This window comes from Phoca vitulina, unplaced genomic scaffold (genome assembly GCF_004348235.1).
Source record: "Phoca vitulina isolate PV1807 unplaced genomic scaffold, GSC_HSeal_1.0 scaffold2, whole genome shotgun sequence".
Lineage (NCBI taxonomy): Eukaryota > Metazoa > Chordata > Mammalia > Carnivora > Phocidae > Phoca > Phoca vitulina.
Window position 1 is genome coordinate 62,753,964 of NW_022589705.1, and position 22,796 is coordinate 62,776,759.

A 22,796-nucleotide genomic window follows, 5' to 3' on the forward strand; every position below is an offset into this window, starting at 1 on the left:
TGCCCTCGTGACCCAGTAGTTGTTTATCTCTCTTTTTCTCAGCTTCTTTACTTTCCATCATTTGGTCTTCTATATCACTGATTCTCTCTTCTGCCTCATTTATCCTAGTACTTAGAGCCTCAATTTTTTTATTGCACCTCATTAATAGCCTTTTTGATTTTGACTTGGTTAGATTTTAGTTCTTTTATTTCTCCAGAAAGGGTTTCTCTAATATCTTCCATGCTTTTTTCAAGCCCAGCTAGTATCTTTAGAATGGTCATTCTGAACTCTGGTTCTGACATCTTACTAATGTCTGTATTGATTAGGTCCCTGGCAGTTGGTACTGCCTCTTGTTCTTTTTTTTTTTGAGGTGATTTTTTCCATCTTGTCATTTTGTCCAGAGGAGAATAGATGAATGAGAGAACAAAATGCTAGCAGGGTAACAACAACCCCAGAAAAATATGCACTAAAGAAATCAGAAGAGACCTGAAACTGGGGGAAAAGAAAGGGAAAGAAAGAAAAAAGAAAGAAAAAAAAAAAGGAAAAGAAAAAGATAAAACAAACAAAAAAAAAAACAGAATATGATCAAAGATGATCAGGCTGGTACATAAGATCAGTGTCACACACTAGATTTTGGGCATATTTTGGTCTGTCAGAAGAAATTGCCTCCCAAAGTTTTAAAGGAAGAAAAACTTATACATATACAAAAATAAGGGTAAATACGGTGAAGGGTTGGAATATGAATGTAAAGATGAAAATTATAAAAGATTTTATAAAAGGAATTGATAAGAAGTTGGTTGAAAAAAGAAAGAAGAGGATTTAAAAAAAAGTGGGGGGGAGAGAATGTGACCAGGCAGGAGAATAGAACAAAGCCATACACTATCGATTTAGGGTATATTTTTGTCTGTTAGAAGAAACTGTATCCCAAAATTTTAAAGAGAGAACAACTTATATATATACCAAAAATAAGGTTAACTACTATGAAGGGATAGAATATGACTCAAAAAATGAAAAATAAAAAAGATTTTTTAAAGAAGGGATTGATAAGATGTTGGTTGAAAAAGGGAAAAAGAAAAATTCAAAACAAAAAAAAAGAAAAAGCTAAAAAAGAAAATTAAAAAAATTAACTTTGAAAGACTAAAGAATTGTGGGAAAAAAGCCATGAATTCTATGTACAGTATTCCCCTAGCTCTGGAGTTCTGCCGTTCTCATTGATGGGTAAACTTGGTCTTGGCTGGCTGTTCTTGCTGATCTTCTGTGGGAGGGGCCCGTCGCAGTGATTCTCAAATGTCTTTGCCAGAAGTGGAATTGCCCCACCCTTGCTGGGTCCAGGCTAAGTAATCTGCTCAGGTTTGCTCTCAGGAGCTTTTGTTCCCTGCAAGCTTTCCGTCCAGCTTTGGAGGATGAGAGTGAAAATGGCAGCCTCTCCCAATCTCTGCCCTGGAGGAGCCAAGAACTCGGGGCCCCACTCCTCAGTGAGCCCCCAGAGAAAAGCAGTCAGTCACTCCCAGCTCCCCGGTCTCCGGCCGCACTCTGTGCTCACCCAGCCTGTGACCGAGCGTTTCTATGACCCCGTTTGGAGTCTCCAGACCCAGAAGATTCCTGCAGTGTGCTCCTGCGCCGCTTCTTCTGGGGGAGGAAGGTGAGTCTCCCCAGATCTGCCACTTGTTGGGTCCCTGCTCAAAGAGTAGTGGCCCGACTGTGCCACGGATCACGGTTTATGGCAATCCCGAGCTGAGAGCCCACTCCTCTGCTCCGTCTCTGCAGCCGGCTTCCCTGCTCCAATACCTGGGGGCTCTGCCACATTCAGGTACCCCCGGTCTTTCTGTGACCTTGAGGGTCCTGAGACCACACTGTCCTAGCGAGGGTTCCACCCCCCTCTTAGCCACTGGAGCAACGTCCCTCAGCAGAGCCAACTTCTAAAATTTCCGATTTTGTGCTCTGCTCTCTATCACTTGCCAGTAGTGGCGGACGGAGACCCCCTCCCCTGCCATCTATCTTCCCGAATATCACCTCGGATTCACTTCTCCGCACATCCTACCTTCCAGAAAGTGGCCACTTTTCTGTTCACAGAGTTGCTGCTATTCTTTTCTTCGATCACCTGTTGAGTTCATAGGTGTTCAGAATGGTTTGATCCCTATCCAGCTGAATTCCTGGGATCAGACGAAAGTTAGGTCTCCTACTTTGCCATTTTGCTCCTCCCCTCTATTCCACATTTTAAAATTAACTGTGTTTTTGCATGCTTGCTTGTTTCTCAGTATTTTGGACCATGAATTGTTGTTCCAAACTGCTCTTCCAAATGGGTCTCATAAATCACTTTCCAGGCAGCAGTGGTCTATATGGTTCTTGGATTTGAATTCACATGGTGACCAAAGGAATTTGTGCATTCATTTTTTTTTTCAAAGTTGTCATCCTTTCTGGTTTCATTAAAAAACATGACTTTTTTTCCTAAAGATATGGAACAATCAATCTCATTTGTCTCCGTTGTGAGATTTGCCCTGTTGTAGAAACAGAATTCTTTCTGCAGTGTGGAAAATGGATTGCAGAGGGAGAAATCTGAGGCTGAGAGAATAAGAGGCTCTTAAAAGTAGCCAATGGCTATAGAAGATGGTGACCTAAAGCAGTGGAGATGGAGAGAAATGGAATTTCTTGAAATTTATTTCAAGATTTCTGGCTTTAATGGTTCGAGAGTTATACTGCTTACTTAAAAGGGGGGACAAAAGACGAAGAGCAGGTTTTTGTATTTGGGAGCATTTTTGACATATTGTATTTAAAGTATCCAAGGCAACCAAGGGGGTTGTCTATAAGGTAATTGAATATACTTCCTGAAACTCAGAGGAAGTATCTTCTTTGGAGATTTATATTTACAAGTATTGATCATATTCATGGTACCTGAAACATAGGTGTTTATGCCATCATCCGGTATGAAAAGAGAGTCAGGGTCCAAATTATTTTTAAGAAGCATTTAGGAACACACAGAATAATAAGAGTCTACAAAAAACACCAAAAAAGAACAGTTATAGGTAGAGGAAGAAACCTAGGAAGTCAAGGGAACATTAGTGTCATATGCTGCTGGGAGGTCAAGTAAAGCACTTAGAAAAATTCCATGAGTTAGCAAAAGAAGGTCTTTAGTTAACTTCAGAAAAGCAGTTTAAAAGGTGTGGCTGTTTGGGATCTAGTAATAATGTAATGTATTGAAGAATGTGTGGGGACAAAGGAAATAGAGATAGTAAACACACTCATTAAGAAGTTACTTTATACTTTATTTTAAAATAATCTGGAGGGTCACTTGGCTGGCTTAGTCAGTAGAGCATACTACTCTTGACCTCGGGGTTATAAGTTTGATCCCCATGTTGGGTATTAAGGAGGGCACATATTGGGAGGAGCACTGGGTGTTACACGCAACTCATGAATCATTGAACACTATAACAAAAACTTATGATGTACTATATGTTTGCTAACTGAACATAATTAAAGAAAATAAAATCTTTAAAAAATACATAAAAATAAATTAAAAATAAAATAATCTAGAAGTCTCATCAATTCCAATTTTTGTAATCCTACCCTCCATGTCCAGTCTATCACTAAGTCAACTAAGTTTATCCTTAAAACATAACCCATTTCATCTATTTCTTCCTCCCTACTACCACTTTAATCAAAATCACTATCAGTGTTTACTTGGACCATGGCAATATCTCCCATCTTATCCTCCTGCTTCCAGAGTAATCTTTTGAAAACATAGAGCCTTTTGTTCTCCTGGTTAAAACCCATTAATGGCTTTCCCTAGTACTTACAATAAATTCCAAACATCGTACTCTGGCTTCCACATCTATCCACCATCAAGCTTCTGCCTACTTCTTCAACTTCATCTTACACACTCTGTTTATGTCCACTATGCTCTAGCCACACTAATATATTTATTCCTTAAATAATTTGTGTTTGTCTTTACTCTAGCTTTTTGCAATAGCTGTTTTCAATGCCTGGGATCTCTTTCTCTAGATCTTTATCTTGTTCCTTTATTCAAATTTCACTTTAAAAGTCCCCTCTTCAGTGATGAGTTTCCAGACCACACTATATAACAACCCCGTACTTTCTCCTCTTATTTACTTTGCACAGTATCTGTAACTCTTTAATATTTTCTTTGTGGGTTTTTTTGTTTATTTTTATTTGTATTCTCTTTAATAGAAAGTGAGCACTGGATGTTGTATGTAAGTGATGAATCACTAAATTCTACTCCTGAAGCCACTATTACCCTATATGTTAACTAACTAGAATTTAAATAAGAACTTGAAACAAACAAACCAAAAAATGCCAAATGCAAAAGACAAAAGACTTATCAGGAAAAATATTAATTGACCTTTGATAGCTTACTAAATACCAGAAATTGTGCTAAAAAAAAAAAGAAAAGAGAAGAAAAAAGAAAGTAAGCTCCATAAGTGCAGAAGCCTTTCTATTCTATTCATTTTATTTCTGCACTGAGCTCAAATTTTGGCACATGGTAGGCCTCCAAATAAATTTTTGAGATGTATATGTGGATAGATGGATGAATGGAGTTTTAAGGAGGTTGGGAGAACTAGTGTTCTGGCTACAGAAAGATAGGGAGTCAAAGGAAGCTAATTTGAAATTGGAGAGACATGAGCATATGTAAATGCTGCTGGGAAGGAACCAGTATAAGGGAGAGGATGAAGTAAAATAAACACACAGGAGGATAATATGACTGTCATTGTTCATTTTTGACCAATTTGTCATTTTAACCAACTTGTTTTTGACCTAAATACTTTCGACCCAATTCTATGTTATCAATTTTACTTGTGTGTTGTTGAAAGCTGGATAATTGTATTATCATGAGTTATTTTGTAATTAGAGAAGGCCCTGGCACAGTTAAAGAAGAGTGTTGCCAGAAACCAGGGGTCTGACTTCTGTGGGTACCTGGCCTCAAATGGCCTCAGGAGGGAAATGATTGGAGAGAGCTTCTGCCTGTCCTGCACCATTGTTTCTATCCCCTGGCCTCACTACGGTATGTTGGACAGATGGGAGACAACTGATGCAGAGGAAGATCCTTTGCTTTGTGGGGAGCGACCTTTGACAGCAGCCATTGCATACTGAGCTCCTCCTCTCCAGAGGCCCAGAGCATGCCTGTGTTGACTCATTCTCTTACTACTGAAACAATACACTTTACATAGTGAATTTTAAGCAATGCTGAAGTAGAGAGAAGGTTAGACTGACATGTAGTGAATTTCTTGCACCAAATACATCTTTGCCATGGAAATTCTTAATTTAAAAAACTTTTAATGCATCTTCAGGTTTTCTTTTCTTTTTTTCTTTCTTTCTGAGAGAGAGGGGATGTTTATATCTCATTTATGTTAAAATACTAACTACTCATGATGTGCCTGGAATATGAAGCAACAGCAATGAGGGGTGGGAACAGGCTGACCTTATGTTCCTGTGTTTCTTAAAGAAGCTTGCCACTTTTAAAAACTGGTTTTGGCTCAATGGGTAAAGCAGGATTGTTGAACATGAATTTCAGATCGATCTCTTGCCTCTGACAGTTACTGCAAGAGTTCCAATCACATTAGCACCTCTTCAGCTTGAGCCAGAATTTATAGCATAAATTCAACATTTTTCAAATCTTAATCAACCTAGAGGTCATTCTCCTCAAAGTGTAGTTTTGCTGCTCCCACCAGAAAATCAATGGGGAAGGGCTGATACTTTCTTCCTGCCACAGCACCAGACACAAAATGAAATGCTCCAGTAAGGTTTGCTTCATATTCAGCTGTAGTCTTAGAGAATTTTTTGTTTTAATACCAATGGCACTTTGATCCCCAATGTGTAGGTCCTACCTAGGGGAAGCAGTCCAGTCAGCAGTAGCATAATTAGATTTTAAAAAGGAGAAGCTTTGATCTTGTTCTTCTTTGTTTTAAAAAGCTCTTATTTCTATTGTTTATAGAATAAAACCCCAATTCTTTGGCTTGGTAATCAGAACTCTTCATATACCACCTTGTCAGCTTAGCACATTACTTGGCATAGAGGAGTGCTCAAGAAATAATTTTTTGAGTAGTTGAATAAATGAATCTGTCCTTGGACATCCACATCAAACTTCTCCCTATAAAATAATATACCCTCAAACTTTCAGGTCTTTATTCACACAACTCTTCGAACTTAGTGCCCCCTTTCTCTCTAATACCCTAACAAAATATTCTTGTTCCTTTGAGATCTGGCTCAGGGGTTACCCTTGTGAAACTTTTCTGACTCCTGTTTCAAGCCAAGAAGGGCTCTAGTTGTTTCTTCCTATGTGGTCCCACTGCACATTTCTGTACCTCCATGATAGTTCTTGACAGTATTTTCAAAATAGGTATGGATGGGCCTGATTCTCTGTTTGATAGAATGTGAATTCTGTCAGAGGCAGCACCTTGTTTCATCAGCACTGAGGGTGTTAAAACATATCAGTTGAATTAAATCAATATTCTTTACAAACCAAATTTTCTAAGATATAAAGTCACAGGATTGGGAATGAGAAGTTTTCCACCCAATTGTATGATCTTGGTCTAGCTCTCTGGACCTCAGTGTCTTAATCAGGTGATACAGTGGCCTAACTGATCACTAAAATTTACTTTTACTTTATCATCATCATTATTATTATTGTAATATTTGTTATTGTTATAATATTGTTATTTTATTTTTGCTGCTACTACTACCTCAATTAACCATGCTAGTAGCACCATTATTGGAGTCCCTACTATGTGTTAGGCTCTAAGAACTTAACATACATATTGCATTTAATCTTCAAAACATTCACATGAGTTAGATGTTATTACCTTCATTGCACAAAGATGAGAATTGATGCTCATAAGCTAAGAAACTTGTCTGAAGTCACACAGATACAATGTGACAGAACTAGAATTTAATTCCAGCATTTTGACTTCCAGTTCCTAAGAAATAAACTTTTCATTCATTATACCAATTACTTTGAATGCAAGAAAAATGCATGTCTTACTAGAAATAAGTAATTATTTATAATTAAAAATAATATAACCTCATGAAAGACATGGAACCAGAGACCTCCAAGGAAAACAATGAAGAGTAAAGCACTCATAATTCTACTAACCAGTGAGAACCCATGTTAACATGCTTGTGAATTTCCTTTAAGTATTTTCTCTATGCTTTTTATCTTCTTTACCTTATTTTATCTATCTTTCAAGTATATTTATATATGTATATGTGTTTACACAGTTGGCAACTGCATATTAGTTGAGGTCTAAAACTGGCATGGTGAGGCAAAACTAGTGTGTAGAAGCTGTAATTCTTTTGCCATTGTCTGGCCTGAGCCTCATGTATATTAGTGGTTCACATATTCAGGGATTGCTCCTACAACAAATACATTTGAGGCATTTGGGCTCTGGCTCATACCAGGAAGTGTCTCCTCCAAGTGCCAGAGTTAGATAACTTTAATTCATTGGCAATATTAGAGTTTTTGAAGGATGCCATAAAAACCATTTGGGAGAAGAAATGAATTTGAACAACTGACTGAATTTCCTCTATTGGGGAAAAAGAAAAGCCATTCTTAGAGTTTGATGAAAGCCCAATTCTTGAAAAAGATTCAGACTTTGAGATTATATTAACTGGATTACTAATTCCAGGATCTATTAATTCTTTATTCAGGAACCTGAGATGTATATCACTTTAGAAGCTTGATAAGGTCTGAGGAGAAACCTCAGTCTGAGAAGATTGAAGTCATTTGTTTTAATTCACATGCCTAAGAGATGATGGGCTGAGGACTAAATCTTAGTATGGCAAAGATGTAAGCATTACTATTGATTCAGCATCTATTTTAGCCTCACACTGTTAGATCTTTGCCATATATTTTATTGTTTTACACTCTAATTGACTCTGTAAGATGAATGTGTTATCTCCCTTATAGAGAAGAGAAAACAGAGATAAAATAATCTGCTTAAGGTTGCAAGCATCTAACAAATAGCAGTGTCAGCATTTGAATCTTTATCTAAGTGGCTCCAAAATCTGTGTTCTTTTAGCAATACCATAGTTCTGAGGCTTTCTAACTCCCAGAATAGAGCTCTTTCTAGCTCTTGCAGACATTTTATGGAATAGATCATTATGACTATAAGGGGATAGAGGTTTCATTTTTTTTTAAAGATTTTATTTATTTATTTGAGAGAGAGAGAATGAGACAGAGAAAGCACATGAGAGGGGGGAGGGTCAGAGGGAGAAGCAGACTCCCTGCGGAGCAGGGAGCCCGATGTGGAACTCGATCCAGGGACTCTAGGATCATGACCTGAGCCGAAGGCAGTCGCTTAACCAACTGAGCCACCCAGGCGCCCCTGGAGGTTTCATTAAAGGAATTAGATATTACATAACTGTGGGAGGATCTAAGGAAGTGATGATTAAGAAGGGGGAGTTGGAGGATCAGAGAAGGATCACCACCCTGTCAGTCTGAGAAGCATGATGTCAAAGTGAGACAGCAGTGTGTGATCATGGAGAGGTCTATGGAAAGCCACTGACTCTGTGTAGCTACTGATGATGGGAGTCTGCAGCCAGACATCTTGTGGTAGGTCTGGGTTCTCCAGTTAGTAGGGCCAGCAATAAGGGGAAAGAGCTGAAATTAGAGCAGGGGAGAGGAAAGACAAGCTGTAATCCTTGAGATACCTCTTTGTCTGATGTTACAACATCTGACTAAGCAAAGATCTACGGAGACTAATGGCTCCTGCTTTATTTTCACCTTCCAAATTGTGCAGTTTCCTCATTTGACCAACGTTAAGCCAAAACCACACAGGAAAAGTCATTCTGAAAAACATAGTTCCCTGTTTAGCTACATCTTCCACAGGAGCCATTTGGACAGTTTTGGAGGCTGTTATGCTCCAGAGGAAATGATGTCCAACTAGCTATTCTGAAGCCAAATATCTATAGCAGAACTGTCCAATAGGACTTTCTGCAATGGTGGAAATGTTCTGTATCTATGATGCTTAATACCGTAGCCATTAACCACATGTGACTATTGAGTTCTTCAATTGTGGCCAGTGTGACTAAGGAACAAAATTTTAAATTTTATGTCATATTCTTTACATTAAGTTTAAATAGCCACATGTAGCTAGTGACTATGATATGAGACAGGCAAATCTGTAGCCTCTGTCACTTCAGCACCTGGGCACACTGTGGCAGTAACAGATGTCGAGATCAAATTACATCTAGAACAGCCAGTTCTCAGAACAGAGCTTATCCATTGTGTGGGCTCAGTAAAGGCTGAATGACTCTCCTAAGTTCATTTCTTTTCCTCTGTATTCTGCTTTTCTTCCAGTATTCTCTCTCTTTTTGAAAATTTTTAAAACTTTTAATTCCAGTATAGTTAACATATAGTGATATATTACTTTCAAGTATACAATATAGTAATTCAACAATTCTAAACATTACTCAATGCTCATCACAGAAAATGTACTGTTTAATCCCCATCAACTCTTTCATCCATCTCTGCACCCACCTCCCCTCTGATAACCATCATTTGTTCTCTGTAATTAAGAGTCTGTTTCTTGGTTTGTCTCTTTCTCTCTTTTTTTCCCTTTGCTCACTCATTTTGTTTTTTAAATTCCACATATGAGTGAAATCATATGGTATTTGTCTTTCTCTGACTGACTTAATTTGCTTAGCATGATACTCCCTCTCTCCATCCATGTTGTTGCAGATGGGAAGATTTCATTCTTTCCTATGCCTGAATAATATTCCATATGTGTCCATTCTATCAATGTACACTGGGCTTCTTCCATAGTTTGGCTATTGTGAATAGTGCTGCTATAAACATAGGGGTGCATACATCCCTTCAAATTAGTGTTTTTGTATTCTTTGGGTAAATACCCAGTAGTGCGATTACTGGATCATAGGGTAGCTCTACTTTTACATTTTGAGGAATCTCCATATTGTTTTCCACAGTGGTCACACCAGTTTGCATTCCCACCAACGGTGCATGAGGGTTCCTATTTCTCCACATCCTTGCCAACACTTGCTGTTCCTTGTGTTTTTGATTTTAGCCATCCTAACAGGTGTGAAGTGATATTTCATTGTAGTTTTGTTTTGCCTATCCCTGATGATGAAGGAAGTTGAACATCTTTTCATGTGTGTTGGCCATTTTCACGTGTTCTTTGAAGAAATGTCTGTTCATGTCTTCTGCACATTTATTAATTGGATTATTTGTTTTTTGGGGTGTTGAGTTGTATAGGTTCTTCATATATTTTGGAAACTAACCTTTTATCAGATACGTCATTGGCAAATATCTTCTCCCATTCAGTAGGTTGCCTTTTTGTTTTGTTGATTGTTTCCTTCACTGTACAGAAGTCTTTTTTATTTTCATGTGGTCCCAATAGTTTATTTTGGCTTTTATTTCCCTTGCCTCAGGAGATATATCTAGAAAAATGTTGCTATGGCCAATGTCAGGGAAATTACTACCTGTGCTCTCTTCTAAGATTTTTATGGTTTCAGGTCTCACAATTAGGTCTTTAAACCATTTTGAGTTTATTTTTGTGTATGGTGTAAGCAAATGGTCCACTTTCATTCTTTTGCATGTAGTTGTCCAGTTTTCCCAAAAGTATCTGTTCAAGAGGTTGTCTTTTTCCCATTGCATATACTTTCCTCTTTTGTTGAAGATTAATTCACTATATAGTTGTAGCTTTATTTCTGCATTTTGTATATGGTTCTATTGATCTATATGTCTGCTTTGTGCCAGTATCATACTGCTTTGATTACTACAGTTTTGTAATATAACTTGGAATCTGGAATTGTGATACCTCTGGTATTGTTTTTCTTTTTTAGGATTGCTTTGGCAGTTTGGTGTCTTTTGTGGTTCTATACAAATTTTAGGATTGTTTTAGTCTGAAAAATGCTGTTGGTATTTTGATAGGGATTGCGTTAAATGTGTAGATTGCTTTGGGTAGTATAGACATTTTAACAATATTTTTTCTTCTAACCCATGAGCATGGAATGTCTTTCCATTTCTTTTTCTCGTCTTTAATTCCTTTCATCAAGTACAGGTCTTTCACCTCTTTGGTTAAGTTTATTTCTAGGTACTTAATTATTTTTGGCACATTTGTAAATGAGATTGTCTTCTTAATTTCTCTTTCTGCTGCTTCATTATTAGTTTATAGGAATGCAGCAGATTTCTGTGTATTGATTTTGTATCCTGTGACTTTGCTGAATTTGTGTATCAGTTCTAGTAGTTTTTTGGTGGATTCTTTTGGGTTTTCTACATAGAGTATCATGTTGTCTGCGAATAATGAAAATTTGACTTCTTTCTTGCCTATTTGGATGCCTTTTATTTCTTTTTGTTGCCTCTTTGCTGTGGCTAGGACTTCCAGTACTGTGTTGAATAAAAGTAGTGGGACTGGATATCCTTGTCTTATTCCTGACCTTGGGGGAAAAGCTCTCAATTTTTCCCCATTGAGTATGATTATTGCTGTGTGTTTTTCACATATGGCCTTTATTATGTTGGGGTTTGTTTCCTCTAAAACTACTTTGTTGAGGGTTTTTATGATGAATGGATGTTGTACTTTGTCAAATAATTTTTTTGCATCTATTGAAATGATGCAATGTATCATGTTGATTGATTTGCAAATATTAAACCAATCTTGCATTCCTGGAATAAAACCCATTTGATTGTAATGAATGATTTTTCTAATGTGTTCTTGGATTCAGTTTGCTATTATTTTGGTGAGGATTTTGCCATCTATGTTCATCAGAGATACTGACTTGTAGTTCTCTTTTTTGTGGTGTCAGACACAAAAGTTAAATTATCTGGTTGGTGTTATCAGGGTAATGCTGGCCTCATAGAATGAATTTGGAAGTTTTCTTTCCATTTCTATTTTTTCGAATAGTTTTAGAAGAATAGGTAATTACTTGTCTTTAAATGTTTGGTAGAATTCACCTCTTAAGCCTTCTGGTCCTGGACTTTTGTTCATTGGGAGTTGTTTGATTACTGATTCAATTTCATTGCTAATAGTTGGTCTGTTGAAATTTTCTATTTTTTTTTTAATTCAGTTTTGGTAGGTTATATGTTTTTAGGAATTTATCCATTTCTTCCTGTCTGTCCAATTTGTTGGCATATAATTTTTCACAACATTCTCTTAAAATTGTTTGTATTTTTCTATTAGCAATAATCGCGCCTCAGATAAACCTCATTGGCTACGATACTGCCACTGCATCTGATGTTAGGTGTTATTGCTCCTCCTTCATTTGCAATTTTGTTTATTTGAGTCCTCTCTTTTTGTTGATGAGTCTGGCTAGAGGTTTATCAGTTTTGTTGATTTTTTTCAAATAACCAGCTCCTGGTTTCACTGATCTGTTTTATTGGTTTTTAGTTTCTGTATCAGTCATTTCTGCTCTAATATTTATTATTTATTTTTCCTTCTTTCTGCTGGTTTTGCGTTTCATTTGTTCTTTTTCTAGCTCCTTTAGGTGTAAGTTTAGGTTATTTATTTGAGATTGTTCTTCCTTCTTAAGGTAGACTTCTATTGCTATAAAGTTCCCTCTTAGACTGCTTTTGCTGTATCCCAAAGATTTTGGACTACTGCATTTCCATTTTCATCTGTTTCCATGTAATTTTTTATTTCTTCTTTGATTTCTTGGTTGACCTATTCATTGTTCAGTAGCATGTTACTTATCCTGCATGTATTTGTGCTCTTTCCAGATTTTTTCTTATGATTGATTTCTAGTTTCGTAGCATGATGGTCAGAAAAGATGCATGGTATGACTTTGATCTTTTGAATTTGTTGAGACTTGCTTTGTGGCCTAATATGTCATCTGGAGAATGTTCCATGTGCACTTGAAAAGAATGTGTATTCTGCTGTTTTAGGACAGAATGTTCTGAATATATCTGTTAATTCCATCTGGTCCAGTTTATCATTCAAAGCCATTATTTCCTTGTTGATCTTCTGTTTGGATGATCTATCCATTGATATAAGTGGAGTGCTAAAGTCCCCTACTATTACTGTATTACCATAGATTAGTTTCTTTATGTTTGTTATTAGCTGTTTTATGTATTTGTATTTTATGTATATGTGCTCCTATGTTGGGTGCATATATATTTACAGTTGTTATATCTTCTTGTTGGATTGTCCTCTTTATTATAATATAGTGTCCTTCTTTATCTCTTGTTACAGTATTATTTTTAAATTTTTTTTATTAACATATAACATATTATTTGTTTCAAGGATACAGGTCTGTGACTTATCAGTCTTACACAATTCACAGTGCTCACAATAGTACATACCCTCCCCAATATCCATCACCTAGCCACCCAGTCCCTCCCACGCACCTCCACTCCAGCAACCCTCAGTTTGTTTCCTGAGATTAAGAGTCTCTTATGGTTTGTTGCCCTCTCTGGTTTCATCTTCTTTCATTTTTCCCTCCCTTCCCCTATGGTCCTCTGTCTTGTTTCTCAAATTCCTCATATCAGTGAGATCGTAGGATACTTATCTCTGATTGACTTATTTCACTTAGCATACTACCCTGTAGTTCCATCCATGTCGATGCAAATGGAAAGAGTTCATTTTTTGATGGCTGCATAGTATTCCATTTTATATATATACCACATCTTCTTTATCCATTCATCTGTCGATGGACATCTAGGCTCTTTCCACAGTTTGGTTATTGTGGACATTGCTGCTATAAACATTGGGGTGCATGTACCCCTTTTGATCACTACATTTGTATCTTTGGGGTAAATACCCAGTAGTGCAATTGCTGGGTCATAGGGTAGCTCTCTTTACAACTTTTGGAGGAACCTCCATACTGTTTTCCAGAGTGGCTGCACCAGCTTGCATTCCCACCAACAGGGTAGGAGGGTTCCCCTTTCTCCGCATCCCCGCCAACATCTGTCGTTTCCTGACTTGTTAATTTTAGCCATTCTGACTGGTGTGAGGTGGTATCTCATTGAGGTTTTGATTTGGATTTCCCTGATGCTGAGCGATGTTGAGCACTTTTTCATGTGTCTGTTGGCCATTTGGATGTGTTCTTTGGAAAAATGTCTGTTCATGTCTTCTGCCCATTTCTTGATTGGATCATTTGTTCTTTGGGTGTTGAGTTTGATAAGTTCTTTATAGATTTTGGATAATAGACCTTTATCTGATATGTCATATGCAGATATCTTCTCCCAAACTGTTGGTTGTTTCTTAATTTTGTTGACTTTTTCCTTTGCTGTGCAAAAGCTTTTTATTTTGAGGAAGTCCCAATAGTTCATTTTTGCCCTTGCTTCCGTTGCCTTTGGCTATGTGTCTAGGAAGAAGTTGCTGTGGCTGAGGTTGAAGAGGTTGCTGCCTGTGTTCTCCTCAAGGATTTTGATGGATTCCTGTCTCACATTTAGGTCTTTCATCCATTTTGAGTCTATTTTTGTGCATGGTGTAAGGAAATGGTCCAGTTTCATTATTCTGCATGTGGCTGTCCAATTTTCCCACCGCCATTTGTTGAAGAGACTGTCCTTTTTCCATTGGATATTCTTTCCCACTTGTTGAAGATTAGTTGACCATAGAGTTGAGGGTCCATTTCTGGGCTCTCTATTGTGTTCCATTGATCTGTGTGTCTGTTTTTGTGCCACTACCATACTGTCTTGATGATTATGGCTTTGTAATAGAGCTTGAGGTCTGGAATTGCAGTGCCACCAGTTTTGCTTTTCTTTTTCAACATTCCTCTGGCTATTTGGGGTATTTCCTGTTTCCATACAAATTAAGGATTATTTGTTCCATTTCTCTGAAAAAAGTTGATGGTATTTTCATAGGGATTGCACTGAATATGTAGATTGCTCTATGTAGCATAGACATTTTCACAATATTTGTTCTTCCAATCCATGAGCATGGAACATTTTTCCATTTCTTTGTGTCTTCCTCAGTTTCTTTCATGAGTATACTATAGTTTTCTGAATACAGCTTCTTTGCCTCTTTGGTTAGATTTATTCCTAGGTATCTTATGGTTTTGGGTGCAATTGTAAATGGGATCGACTCCTTAATTTCCCGTCGAAGAGGGTAAGAAGAGCAGAGAAGCAGTAGGGAGCTAAATCCCATGGGTCTGGCTGCCAGAGGAAGGGAGCTGCAGGCACAGAGTGGGGTGAGAAACAGACTATAATACCAGGGAGCCTGCACAAGAAAGACAAATCCCATAGCATTTCACTTTGAAAATCAGAGGGGTCGAATTTCATGAGGCCTTACAACCAGGAAGCAAGACTTAGGGCCTAGAACTTTAAAGATCAGAGGGTTCTGCTCTGGGAGAACCCAGGGGGCATTAGGAAGCTAAGTCTCCACCCTTAAAAAGATAGCACAACAAATAGTCTATGGAGATACAATTTAGGTGCAGGAGTTTGAAAAACAGCTGGGGCATATGGGAGAGAGAATTAGTTACTAATCTCAGAGTTCCATGAAGGACTTCTCCAGGAGCCAAGGCTCTGGCAGGTGCTATTCCACTCCACTACCTACTAGCATAATCACAAGGAGACCTGCAAGAACCAAGCAGGACCTGAATTCACTACCTAATCTGCTGACACCACACCGTGCTCCCCCCACCCAGCAGCGTTGCTCTCAACACTGTCAGTCCACTCCCCCAGAAGACCAGCACAAAACTTGCCAACACTGTATTTCCCCACCTCCTCTGGAAGACTTACACAACTTGTTAAAATTACACCTACTGAGTGTGCACACACCTTCACTGAGCAGCCCAGCTGGCCAGGTCTCCACAGTGACTATGCATTCCCCGTGGAAGAGAAACAGTGTGCACAGCTTGCAGCACCGCAACCCTACCCTTGCACCCTTTACAGAGTGACCCAAGCTGGCACATGATAGAGTTTCTTCCTTAGAGATGTTTAGGTGTGTCTCCTTCATTATTAGTGAAGTTTTCCTGCAGCATTATAATCTACCATTTTTAGGATATATTGCAAAGTAAATGCTATTCTTACTATAACTGATCATCCTCTAGTACCAAGAACACAGGCCATTTGAGGTCTTCATATCCCTTCTATAAGGGAAGAATGAAGCTAAGGAAAATGAAAGAAGACTTTATAGATCTAACAATACTGGACAGATCCTCTGGGACCTCAAAGCCTTTCTGAAAATTACAAGATTAAATAGTAATCAAATTATTTTTGGTGCATGAACATAACTGTCCATGGTGACAGTCACTGCTTTGTGCCTCTGACCATTCCATCTATAGAATCATCATTTTGTTTCATTTCACAAATCATTTAGAAATGAATTTGATTTACCAGAGAACAGGACTCAAAGTATATTTAACTGGATCCATAAAAACAGAATCCAGGAGAATAGCCTGGTGTGGAATTTTGTTGGTTATTCACAGGATGACCATCTTTCTCCTTGCTCAGCCTCCTGCCTGCATTTGGGAGTTCTACAATTATCAGAATCCTCAATTGGATTATACTTTTATGTAAGTCAAGCTAGTGAAATATTAAAAAAAAAAATACATAATTCATTTTACCCAGAAATTTAAGCCTTTACTTCTATTGTAGTAGCTAATCTGATTTCCTGGTCATATAAAACCTTAAAAGGGTCTTCCAAGGGCAGAGGACCAGAGTTTCTCCTTTTCCCTCACTGTTTATCAGTTCTGTATACAGGAGCTCAGATTTCCTCTCAAGTCAGGATGTTTGTGGTGACATTTGTAAATGAGTCCAAGTTTTAAATGTTTTACTGAGCTCTCAGTAGTATTTGTAATAAGTTGTGTCAGGAAACCAGCTTAAGGCATGAGAAAGAGCTTAAGATGATAGGCAATATTTGACTAGAAATCAAGAAGCCGAATTTGAATTCTAGGTCCACTATTTACCAGGTGACTTACTTGGCTTTTTTAGCCTCTTCATTTATAAAATGAGAATAATAGAATTTAGTTTGCAGGATTGTGGTAGGACTAAAATAAGGTAATAGGCAACTAGGTGAATAGAAGAGCAAAGGGCTTTGGAGGCTGGCAGAGTGGATTTTAGGACTTATTCCTCTGTTTACTCTTGTTTGCCCTTAATTAAATCACTTTTTCTTTCTGAGTTTCTAGTCCCTCACACATAAAAAAGAAAAAAAAATTAAAAAGATGTCACAATCTCTAACTTCCCTATGGGCCAGCATATCCGTGATGATCATTTCCCTCTCCATTCTTAAATGAAAAAAGGAGCTAAGAGCAGTACAGATCCTTCTCTCCAAGAGGTTCTTGATGCTTCCAAGTTGGGCCTTCAACCAAGTAATTTTAGTTACCTTGTTTTAACTTCTTCCAAGTCACCTCTTCATTCTTAACATTTTTTTTTCTTGTTTAAGCTGTGATCCATGGTTTTCTTCCTGTAAACATTTTTTTTTTAATGGAACGTGATTTAATCTCAGGTGATCTTCCCAAAATATCTGATGTATTTGTATTTTGTGTCCAAGAAACCTAGGTCTCAGCTCTAGGAGAGGTGTTAGCCATCATTCTATGTAACTTTCTCACTACCTATCCATGATCCATTCTTCAGTTTTCATGACAGAGGGCATTTGACTTTTGTTTGAATGCTTGTAGTGATGAGGCACTCACTAGTAGGGCACAATGTTTTGGACCATTCCTTATTACTTGTACCAGAATCCTCCACAGAGCTTGAAATTAGGTGATACAACTTACAGCAAGTGAACATTACTATTACTACCTCAGATATTATGTACTAACAATTGATCCATTCGTGGAAATGCTTTGACTTTCACTTAACTTGATTCATTTTTAGGCATATTGTAGCATATCTAATGAAGAATTAAAGATTCACTTTTGTGTGATCCGATACTTACTATTGTAAGATCTTGGACAAGTCTATTCACACCCTAGTTCTCCTCATTTGTCAAATGGATATAAGAGGGACACCTGGGTGGCTCAATTGGTTGGGCGTCTGCCTTCAGCTCAGGTCATGATCCCAGGGTCCTGGGATCAAGCCCCACGTTGGGCTCTCTGCCTGGTGGGGAGCCTGCTTCTCCCTCTTCCTCTGCTGCTCCCTCTGCTTGTGCTCTCTCTCTCTCTCTCTGTCAAATGAATAAATAAAATCTTTAAAAAAAATGGATATATGATTATTCAGCCTGCCTTCCTTCAGGTTTTTGAGAGGATGAATTAAGGTAACATAAATTATGTGCTTTAAATAATGTGAGAGCAGGCTGTGACCCCAGCCTTTGTGTTGTCCAGCTATTTGTGTAAATAAAGTTTCATTGTAACATAGCCATGCCCATTATTTATGTATTACATCTTTGGCTGCTTTCATACTACTTTGCTTGAGTTGAATAGTTGCAGTAAAAACTGTGTGGCCTGTAGGCCTAAAATATTTCTTATCTATCCCTTTGTGGAAATGTTTGCTGATCCTTGTGTTATAAATATGTATTTGTTATTAGAATCACTAGAAGGACTATTTTAGGAATAGGCATAAGATGATGATATTGAAGTATATTAATCTAATCAACTCACTGGTGAACATTAATGAGCACCTGACAATGTTAAGCACTGTTCTACATATTTTTCATACATTTTCTTGTTTAATCTTTACAACAATAGCATGTATTAGGCATCTTATTATATCCATGTTACCAATGAGCTGACACTCAGTAATTTCACCAAGGCCACACTGGCAGAGAGCCAGGATTGAAATTTAGATATCTGATTCCAAATTTTGTGTTCTTCCTATGATGCCACCTAGCCTTTCATAGGTATGACTTTATTGTAATTCTTACTTATTAGAACCTTTATGGAAAGCATTAAAGATCTGAAAAGTTGTATATGATTAAGTTAATAAGGGGTACACAAGTTTAGCATGAATTATAAATACATTAATATCAGAAAGGTGTTCAAATATATCAGCAGTATCAGTGCTTTGAAAACATGTAGAGACAGATAATAGCAAAAACTAACAGACTGATGAGGATTGAATAGTAAAGATTACTGAATCTTTGAATGTTTTGACATCATCACCACATTTTTGTCAGCACACATCAACCTTCTTCAGTTTAGGTATCTATTAGTTAGGTATCTATTAGTTAAAATCTCAATGGAATCATACATGGTGAAAAGATAGGATGAAAAGAGTCTATAAGCTAACAGGCTGATTTTTTCCCCCAGTCTATGTTTTTTGAAAATCTTCTAACGTTAACTATAAAATAGTCAAATATTTAATAAAGTAGGTTGGGCTACTTCATTAAAAGTGTGGCATAAAAGAAATGATTATTGAGAGTTTCTTTTAGAAAGAGCATAAGGGTTATCTTATTATCAGCTACACACACACACACACACACACACACACACACACACAAAGGTAAGAGAATATATATCCATTTCTTTGCATGTAATGCTAATATCACACTTGTCATCCATGTAGAATTTGTAGAATTTAGAGTTAAAAGAAACCTTAAAGATCTTTTTTATTTAACTCCTTCAGTACATGAATAAGAAAACTGAGGCTGAGAAAAGTTTAGATATTTGCCTACGGCCGCACAGCTAATATATGTCAGAACTAGAACTCAATAACTGACCTCTTTCTCATTCATTTGTTGATTCATTTATTTACCCATTCATTCATAAATTTTTAAAAATTAATTGAGTCATCCATGTAACATTTGCTGAGGCCTTTCTGCATGGTATCCATGATATTAGACACCATCACATAAGTGTTACTTCATTTAATTCTCATGAGGTAGGTATTATTTTATAGCTGAGAAAATTGAGATTACAAGAGATTAAAAATTTTGCCTAAGGTCTCACAGCTTTGACCTGAATTAACTAGCTAGAGAGACTATGAAACCAATATGAAGCTCCTTCTATAATTCCAAAGTCAAGCACAATAGAGTTGAGCAACCCTATGTTCCAAGTCTGAAATAAATGTCTTGATCTGATCAGACTGTCACCCTCAGCTGGTACAACATTTAGTATTTGAAGTCACTGGCCAGAGACTAAAGAGATGATATGCTGAATTACCAAGTAAATAGAGATTTATATGTTTCATTTTATTTGACATTTTGTTTTCCAAAAGTAATAAAAACAAAGTCAATTTTGAAAAAAAAATTAACACTAATCCTCTCACTGAAGCACAATTAATCCTATTATTGCCTGTTTCTTTCCAATATTCTCCTTATGTTTATACATTTTAAATGGATGCATTCATTCCAGCTATAGTCTTTGCAATTACAGCTTCAATAGTCAAAGACTATTCAGTTGCATAATCATACCAAACTTTAACTCATTCTCTTTGTTGTCCACACACAAATATGTACATCTACTCTTTTTTTAAATCTAGTATAGCTAATGAACATGTTCTAATATTTAGGGTTATTTAGTGTTTTTTAATCTTTTTATTATTTATAAAAATAATATGGGAAATAGTTTAAAATCTCTGGGTCAAAGGGTATTATGAATGTCATTCATTTTTGTTCTTATATATTTCTACATTAATAGCAAAAGGGATTGTAAAAATTTACAGTGCCTACTACATGAGGAAAATAGGAAACAATTTACTACATTGGGGGCTATTATACATTTGGCAGATTTTGTAATGTAGTAAATGGCTGGATGTTTTAGATACCTGGAGTATATGTAGAAAAGGTGGTGTTTTGTAACCCAAATGCAAAGATTTGGCTCCTGTTTTTGCCTAGACAAGAGATTTATATCCCCTTTGGGTTAGCATAGCATCAACAAAGTTTCGGCCACAGAATACCAAGAATTGTAGGTGCCCTGCTGTGAGTGATGACAAAAGGGAAGCAATTTCAAAGGCTAAGATTTTTTGCAGTATTTATGCCTTCTCTTGTCTTAGTTTCTTTCATATTAAGGCTAAAAATAATTTCACTTAGAAAATTGTGTAAATGATATAAAGAAGTTTCATTAAAGACTCCTTCAAATGTTGATGTATCTTTTTAATATATAACCTCCTTTAATATTGTAACCAATAATTAAAATAAATCTACATAAAAAAACAATAAAGGAGCTAACCATGAAAATTCTCATTAAATACAGTTTTAATGCATTCATTTTATTTCATTTAGGAATATTTTATATAGGTATATATTTTAGAATAAATAATAGGAACCCTCCTTGATACATCTTAGAGGGTTTGGAACTACTTTGGTATGAAAATTATTTTAGTCTTTCATTCAATAAATCTATATTACTTAATGCCTTTTTCTTTTTATTGCTGTAAAAAAACATTGCACAAAACTTACCATATTAACCATTTTTAAGTATATAGTGCAGTAGTGTTAACCATATGCACATTTTGTGCAACAGATTTCTAGAACTTTTTCGTATTGCAAAACGGAAATTCTATACCCATTGAACAACAATTTCCCCTCCCCCCACCTTTTGACAACTATCATTCTGCTTCCTGAGTTTAGCCACTTTATTTTATATTTTATATTAAGTTTTTAAATTAATTTCAATGTAGTTAATATACAGTGTTATGTTAGTTTCAGGTGTACAATATATGAGTATAAATAACTACTTTAGATACCTCATATAAGTGGAATCATGCAGTAGTTGACTCTCTCTGTTTTTTTTCGTTTAGTATAATGTCTTCAAGGTTCATCCATTTGTAGCATAAGACAGGATTTGCCTCTTTATAAAAGCTGAATAATATTCCATTGCATGTGTATACTACATTTTCTTTACCCATTCATCAGTCAATGGGCACTTAAGTTGATTCCAACTCTTGGCTATTGTGAATACTGCAGTGAACATGGGTATGCAAATATCAAGATCCTGTTTTTAATTCTGCTGGATATATATCCAGAATTGAAATCGCTAGATCATATGGTAACTGTTTTTAATTTTTTAAGGAACTACCATACTGTTTTCCATAGAGGCTACACCACTTTATATTCCCAGCAGTGTACAAGGGTTCCAATTTCTCCACATCCTCACCAACATTTGTTTTGTTTGTTTATTTTGTTTGTTTGTTTGTTTGTTTTTTTAAAGTGGCTATCCCAGTGGGTGTGAGGTAATATCTCATTGTGGTTTTGATTTGCATTTCCCTGATGATTACTGAAATTGAGAATTTTTTGCTTCTTGGTATATCTTCTTTGTAGAAATGTTTCATCAAATTCTTTGCCCATTTTTAATTGGATTATTTTGTTGTTGTGAGTATATATTCTAGATATCAACCTTTATGATATATATGGTTTGAAAATAGTTTCTCTCATTGCTTAGGTTCCTTTTTGCTCTGTTGATTGTTTCCTTCCCTGTGCAAAAGTCTTTAAGTTTGATGTCTCATTTGTTTATTTTTGCTTTTTTGCCTATGCTTTTGGTGTCATCTCTAAGAAATCATAGCTGATTTAATGTCATATGCTATTCCCTTGTTTTCTTCTTGGAGTTTTATAATTTCAGGTCTTACATTCAGAACTTTAATCCATTTTGAGCTAATATTTGTACATGGTGTAAGGTAAAGTACAACTTCATTCTTCTGCATATAAATATCTAGTTTTCCAAGTACCATTTGTTGTAGAGATTTTCCTTTCTTTCTTGTGTAGCATTGGCACCCTTGTCAAAGATCATTTGACCATATACATGAGGGTTTACATTTGGGTGCTCTATTCTGTTCTTTTGTTCTATGTGTCTCTATTTATGCCGGTACCATAATGTCCATTGTGTTTTGACTATTGTATCTCTGTAATATATTTTAAAATCAGGAAGCATGAGACGCCCAGCTTTGTTTTGCTTTCTCTAGATTGTTTTTGTCTTTTCAGAGTCTTTTGAGTTTACATGTGAATTTTAGGATTTTTTTTCTATTTCTGCAAAATTTTCATTGGGATTTTCAGAGGGATTCCATTGAATCCATAGAACACTTTGAGCAATATGGACAC

The 22,796-nt window shown here is 36.5% G+C and overlaps 1 protein-coding gene and 1 pseudogene across 4 annotated transcripts in view; one reads left to right on the forward strand and one right to left on the reverse strand.

Annotated features, from left to right (window-relative positions):
• Nucleotides 1-22,796, forward strand: part of LOC116647850 (BEN domain-containing protein 5) — a 1,423,949-nt gene that overhangs the window by 589,064 nt on the left and 812,089 nt on the right. The gene's annotated exons all lie outside the window — the stretch shown is intronic.
• On the reverse strand, nt 12,063-12,181 carry LOC116627296 (annotated as a pseudogene).